The sequence below is a fragment of the Mustela nivalis genome, assembly GCF_964662115.1.
Source record: "Mustela nivalis genome assembly, chromosome: 2".
Lineage (NCBI taxonomy): Eukaryota > Metazoa > Chordata > Mammalia > Carnivora > Mustelidae > Mustela > Mustela nivalis.
In genome coordinates, this window is record NC_139021.1 from 179,696,540 (window position 1) to 179,703,441 (window position 6,902).

Sequence of the window (6,902 nt, forward strand, 5' to 3'; positions counted from 1 at the left end):
TTGCGCCAGGCCCAGGTAGGGCAGACACCCAGCCAAGGCCGTGCTGCCCCACCCTCACTCCAGGAAGTTCAGCTAGGGCCATCCTGGGAGGTGATTTCAACCGGAGGCTTAAGGGATAGATAAAGGTTTCCAGGTGAATCATGGGGAAAGCAGTTCCAGGGAGAGGGAATGGCGTGTGTGAACAGCATGAAATACGGGAGCGTCTGACATGTTCAGGGAACTGCAAAGAGTCCAGGGTGACTTGACCCCTGGGTGACGAGGGCAGGTTGTGGGAAGGGGCTCAGCTGTCAGCTGAGGCTACACCGCCATTAAGCTTCCTTTGCAGCAGATTAATGGGTTTGGACATTTCCAGTTGGCAATAGGGAGCCATGGGAAGCTTTTGAGTGAAGAGAGAGGCAGGGACAGACTCGGGTCTCATTGGCTCCTCCAGGTGCAGGATGGAAGGTGAATCTGAGATGCGTCAGGAGACAGGAAGGGCAGTCCCTGTCTGGGGTAACTAGACCGAACCCAAGCCCGGGTGCCCACTTCCCTTTGGTACCAGCTTCTTTCTCGGGCATCCAGCAAAGAGTTTTGGAGCAGAAACAGAGGCCAGAGCCTTGGACGTTGGGAGCTACAAGAAGTCAACAGCACAGAACACAGTGTCTGGCCTTCTACAGTCTTCCCTCCACTGGGGAAAGCAGATGTTTAACAAATCGCTACACAATTATCAGCACACCCACCTGAGGGGGGCGGTGGTCAAAGAAGACCGCTGTGCCAGACTGAGGCATCTGCAAGGAACTAGAACATTCCAGCAGAGGCCCGGAGGCCGCCTGGAGCCAGGCAGAGCCATGGGCGGCATGGGCCAGGCGACGACTAGGAAAGAGCTTAGAGAAAGGGACGTGCAGGGTGAGGCCAGACTGGGGCAGGGCGTGGAGCGTGTCTGGCCTGTGTGAAGGGGCGAGAATGTTCCCGAAGAGTAAGAAAACATCACTGTAGCAGGTGGAACTGTGGTCCCCAAAGTACATGCTCGCCCAGAACCTTAGAAGCTGACCTATTTGGAAGAACGGTCTTTGCAGATGTAGTTAAGGTAAGGATCTCGAGATGAGATCATCCTGGATTAGGTTGGACCCAACATCCAATGAGTGTCCTCATAAGAGACAGAAAAGAGACCCGGGGAGCAGCCCGCATGAACACAGAGGAGAGAGGGAGCCATGCGGCCACAAGCCCAGGGACGCCGTGGGCCACCATAGTCTGGAAGAGGCGAGGAGGACTCTTCCTCTAGAGCTTCCAGAGAGAGGGTGTGGGCCGTGCTGACACCTGACTCAGGGCTCTGGCCTCTGGGACGCTACAGATACAATTCTGCTGTTTGAAGCCAAGCTCATGGCCATTTGTTGCAGCAGTCCTAGGACACCCATGCAGTCATCAAAAGACTTTTCAACCCAGTGGTACACAGGGGACCAGCGTCACATGCGCAAGTATTCCAGATCTCACCGTGGAATATTGATCTGCTGACCTCCCACATCCACCCCCAGACAGCAGGTCTGTGGGTCTGAGGACACTGTGGCTTGAGGAAGGCCCAGCGCCTGCCTAAGGGTGCAGTGGGTGGAGGGCAGAGCTGGCACTGGGCGGGCCTGACTCGCTCACCCCTCCTCACGCAGGGGCAGGCGACTGTGGGCAATGGTGTTGCGTATCCAGCCAGCGGGGGACCCCAGTGCCCTCCAGTTCCCGGGAAGGTTTACAGCCAAGAAGGACAGAAGTCACAGGAGAAGGAACCATTAAGCCCGAGCCACCCCAGAGTTAGGAAGACACAGGGAGAAAGGCTGAGATTGGGGGTGTGCCCCCCGGAGCGATCAGAGAGCGTGAATAAGAACGTGCGTGGGATTTGCGGGTAGGACGGCAGGGCAGAGATGCCCACAGGTGCTGTCTTCGGCCCACAGGCACCTTCTGAGGGATAAAACCCCCAACCTAGGCCACTGCCTCCTTCATGCAGCCCCTCGCCTCCCCCAGCCTGGCATCCTGACCCAAGCAGTCCTCTGTCCCCCAGGCCACCAGGCTTCTCCGTGGAGTCTGCTCAGTCTGTCCATTCTCTTGGCTGGCTCCTGCCTTTTCCTCCTAGTTTCCACACAGCTAGAGTGCTTCCCAGTCCCCACACCCTCGCCCCGGGGTCAACACTGATCCCAAGAGTCCCTCCGTGCAGGACCCACAGCCAGAAATCCTCAGCCCCTGCCCGGCATCCAGAAACCCCCATCAGGGAGGGGTCAGGGGAGCCAGGCAGTCCAGAGGCCCTAGTGGGACAAATGAAGAACTCCTTTCGGCTCAGCTTCTCCACAGGCAAAATGGCCACAGGACAACTGACAAGTCCCTACGAAGACCTATGTGGCTTCTGACCCATCTGCCTCTCCTTCCTCATTTCCTGCCCTCCTTAATCTGGACCCCAACCTCTCACTCCCCCCAAAACTCGCCCCGATGCCTACTCCTGACTCCAGACCACACACTCCGACTGCATCAGAATCCAGGCACTCTCAGAGTTGGAAATAATTGAATTCAATAGCATCGTTATTTTAAAAATAAAAACAAACCAACCACAAATTTGTGGCAGCAGCAATATATTTCACCGTGCCCCTCATTTCCTGGAAAGCCTTCATTATTGCTTCCAAAAATACATGCTGGAGCCTCATTAAAGCTCCAAGGGGAAATGGGGCCAGGGTCTCTGGGCCACCGTCCTCAGCCGAGCAGACCGGCACCTGTCAGGGGCATGTCTGCAGGGCCTCCTGTGCCTGCACGGTCGGGGGGAGGTAGGGGTTGGCGCAGCCTGGGCTGGAGAACCCGTGCACAGTTGCTGGGAGACGCTCCTGGGAAGAGATCCTACCAAGGTCATGATGATCTGCCGCCGTCCTGTTAGTTTCCTTCCAATTCCTCTTGTGCTTCCTCCTCTTACGGAAGCTGTGCGGGCCCCAGAGAAGCAGAGAGGGCCCTTCTGCCGGCCCCTACCTGACAGCAGAGAGGATCTCTGCTACGGCCTGCTGCCCAGGGGGGACCCCAGAGCCCTTCCCCAGGCCAGGCGAAGTCCCTGCCTTTCCTCATGTCCGGGGCCTGGGCTTTCCCTCCACTCTCTGTTGTATGTGGTCCGAGTCACCCTAAAAATCTTCTGGGAGAGCTCTGGGAGGCCCAAGTGACCCATTCCCATGGGAGGGGGCCCAGGACTAGGGAATGCTACCAAGGACGTCCTCCAGGCCAATCCAAAAATCTGGGCCTCGCCTCCCTTACCCCTGACTCAGGGCCAAAGCCTTACTGGTGGATAAAACCCCCCAACCTAGGCCACTGCCTCCTTCATGCAGCCCCCCGCCTCCCCCAGCCTGGCATCCTGACCCAAGCAGTCCTCTGTCCCCCAGGCCACCAGGCTTCTCCATGGAGTCTGCTCAGTCTGTCCATTCTCTTGGCTGGCTCCTGCCTTTTCCTCCTAGTTTCCACACAGCTAGAGTGCTTCCCAGTCCCCACACCCTCCCCCCAGGGTCACCTGGGACCCCTCTTCAGTGCCGGCTTCCTGTGCACGTGGGCACCACCCACAGGCCCACATGTCCCCCGGGGCCTTGCTCACGCCAGGGCGCACACGTCTAGTCATGGCATCGGCCCTCCTGCAAGCACCCGTCATCGCACACCAACCCTCTAAGCGGGATCCTCTTAGGATCCCCATTATTCAGAGGAGGAAACTGAGGCCCAAAAAGGCGAATTCACTCAGTAAGCCCCTAGGTCGTGAGGCGTGGGCCTGGGATGCCAACAGCAGGGCTCGTTTCGCTTCTGTCTGCCGCCTCTGGGACAGCCTGACCCACGCGGGCCAGCGCGCAGGTGCACCCGTGTGGGTGTGCCCCTGGGAGGGGGGCCCCTGGTGGCAGCACCAGGACTTTGTCTGTGCCCCCGGCGGCCACAGAACACAGCTCCCTTCAGGGCAGGGCTCAGGACCCCCAACTCTCAGGCTGATTTGGCCGCAAGGAGAGAAAGAACAGGGCCTCGGGACAATGGCTCAGTCTGCAGTGACTGTCCAAGAGAGTAAAACAGAAGCGCTATCACTGAGCGAATATCCTTTCCCATAACTTGTGGTCGGGGTGTTGTTTCCCACCAGGGTCTCAGGTCTTACTTCTTCATTCCCATCTGCAGTTCTCCCTGGAGGTCAGATTCAGGGGAGGCTCGCCCAGAGTCGGCACCACTAACCAGAGTGAGCACGCGGGAGGGATCCCACTAACCCCGAAACAGTCCTCCCCGGGCGGGACTCAGATTCCCCAAAAAGAAGAGCAAGAGGCCAGGAAGCTTGGTGCTAGCAGCTGCGGGTGACACTCTGACTCGGGGAGGGCCAACGGGGCAGGGGCGCCCAGCAGAGGGATCCAGCCCACGGGCTCCTGGCCAGCTCCCCCCGCCTGCTCTGCGAACCCAGCATCTCCCTGACGGAGCACCGACCCTGTGCTGAGCTCTCCGTGGAGTCACACCTAAGGGAGGACCCACCTGGTGGGGCACCACTGCAGAGCTACAAGCTTCTTGTCCTCCACGCCTTTGGAAGACGCTTTCCTCCAGCACAAGTCTCTGCCTCTCCTCCAGGTCTGGGACCTTGACCCCTGCCCATTTGTCCGCGGCAGTGTCACACGCAGTCGCTCTGACTTGCCCGGTTCTGCAGGAACCTCCTCTTAACATGCTCCCCACACACACCCAGGCTTCCCCGCTTCTCAACTTCAGGCTTCTTGAAGGCAAGCACGGGACCACCATCTCACTTCACTCCACAGTCCCCATCAGGACCACGCGGGTCCCACAGACCCAGGAATTACTGATTTTTCAAGCAGCTTCACCAAGCAGGCGGCTCAGCTGGACTTGCTTATGGGAAGCCCTGAAGGAAGCCAGAGCATAATTCCCCACTACTTCAAAAAGATGGCATGTAGGAGACTTACTGAAGTATTCCCATCAAGGACAAGAAACATCATCCCACTGTTATATATAGTTTTTCCATCTTTTCTCCCCCAGACATATCCAGACCTAGGTTTTTTAAAATTTAAATTCAATTAGCTAAGACATAGGAGGACATCATTAGTCTCAGATGCAATGTTCAACCATTTATCAGTTGAGTATAAGACCCAGACATAGATTTTTTCCAAAAATCAAAACTAAGACCCCACTACCTGTTCCACTTCGTTACTTCATGCACATATAAAATGCATCATAAATACCTCTCCATGTGAACAATTGTTCTCCAGCAACAACATTCTCAGGGATGGGACAGGGCCCACAGCATGTAAGCTTTAGATAACCCACTCCGGGTTGTTGGTTTCCAAACACGTATTTTTTGAGGGCTCGCTATTGTAAACCACACTTGAAAAGTATCCTCGGAGACCCATCTCTGAACGCATCCTGGATTCTCTCTTTCAGGTAAATTCCTAGAAAAACAGTTGGACTGCCGGATAAGTACATTTTAAAGGCTTTAGTAAGTGTTGCCAAATTGCCTTTCGGAAAGATTAGAATGGCTTGTCCTCCCACCAGCCAATGAGAGCAGGAAAAATAGCTATTGAAATATTAGCTATTTCTTGGCTCTTTTCTCTCCTTTAAAAAAAAAAAAAATTGCACTCCAGGAGCCCCAAAAGGTTAATGAATGTATTAATTTCTTGTGGGTAAATCATTTGTGAAATCAAAACATCCCTTGGAATATTGTAATAGCTCAGAATTGTGACAGGGGTCCCAGTAAATGGTGGTCAGAGGAAGTCAGGCGTAGGAGGGATAATGTTTCTCCCGCTGACCTGGCTGCACTTGGAAGGAGCCTGTCACTGGGTTGGGGGGATTGGTGCCCACTGGGGGCCAGTGATTTCTCAGGTTTCTATTATGTGGGTCACGTCTGTGAACTCAACTAGCAGAGACCCGTTCCAGCCATGCCAATGAGCCAAAGCTATGTCCAAGAGTAAGGGGGTCGAACTTGAGAACCCCAGAAAGGGGCACCTAAAGATGACAGATGGCACTGTCCCTGGGGTGTGGGTCCCTGAGCAAATGTTGCTTTCAGGTTTCCGTCTATATAAACAATTTGAGTCACCCCAAATCAGCAGCCCTATCTCACACGATCCTTTAAAAAAAAAAAAAAAAAAAAAAAAAAAAAAAAAAACCCATACCAGAAATGTAAATCAAAACCACAGTATTACCTTGTACCCATTAGAATGGCCAGACAAGAGATCACAAATACTTTTTTTTTTAAAAAAAGATTTTATTTATTTATTTGACAGACGGAGATCACAAGTAGGCAGAGAGAGAGAGAGGGAAACAGGTTCCCCACTGAGCAGAGAACCCAATGCGGGACTCGATCCCAGGACCCTGAGATCATGACCTGAGCTGAAGGCAACGGCTTAATCCACTGAGCCACCCAGGCGCCCAGAGATCACAAATACTTTTGAGGATGTGGAGAAAAGGGAACCTTCATGCGTTGATGCGGGGGACATAATTTGGTATAGTTATTGTGGAAAACGGTATGGAGGTTCTTCAACAAACTGAAAATAGAACTACCAGATGATCCAGCAATATGGAGGAGTCCAGCCTCTTCCAGGCATACAGCCATAGGAATGGAAATCAGGGTCTCGAAGAGGAATCTGCTCTTCCGTGTCCATTGCAGCATTATTCACAGTAGCCAAGACATGGAAACAACCTAAGTGTCTGTCAAAGGATAAATGGATAAAGAAGACGTGATGTGCATATACAATGGAATGCTATCAGCCATGAGAAAGGACATCTGCATTCATGACAACACAGATAAAACCTGAAGACATCATGTTAAATACAATAAGTCAGACAAAGAAAGACTAATGCCGTATGAGCTCACTTATGCGTGGAATCTAAAAAAGGCAAGCTCAGAAAAGAGTCTTTTCAAGAAATGGTATTGGGAAAATTGGACAGCCACATGCAGA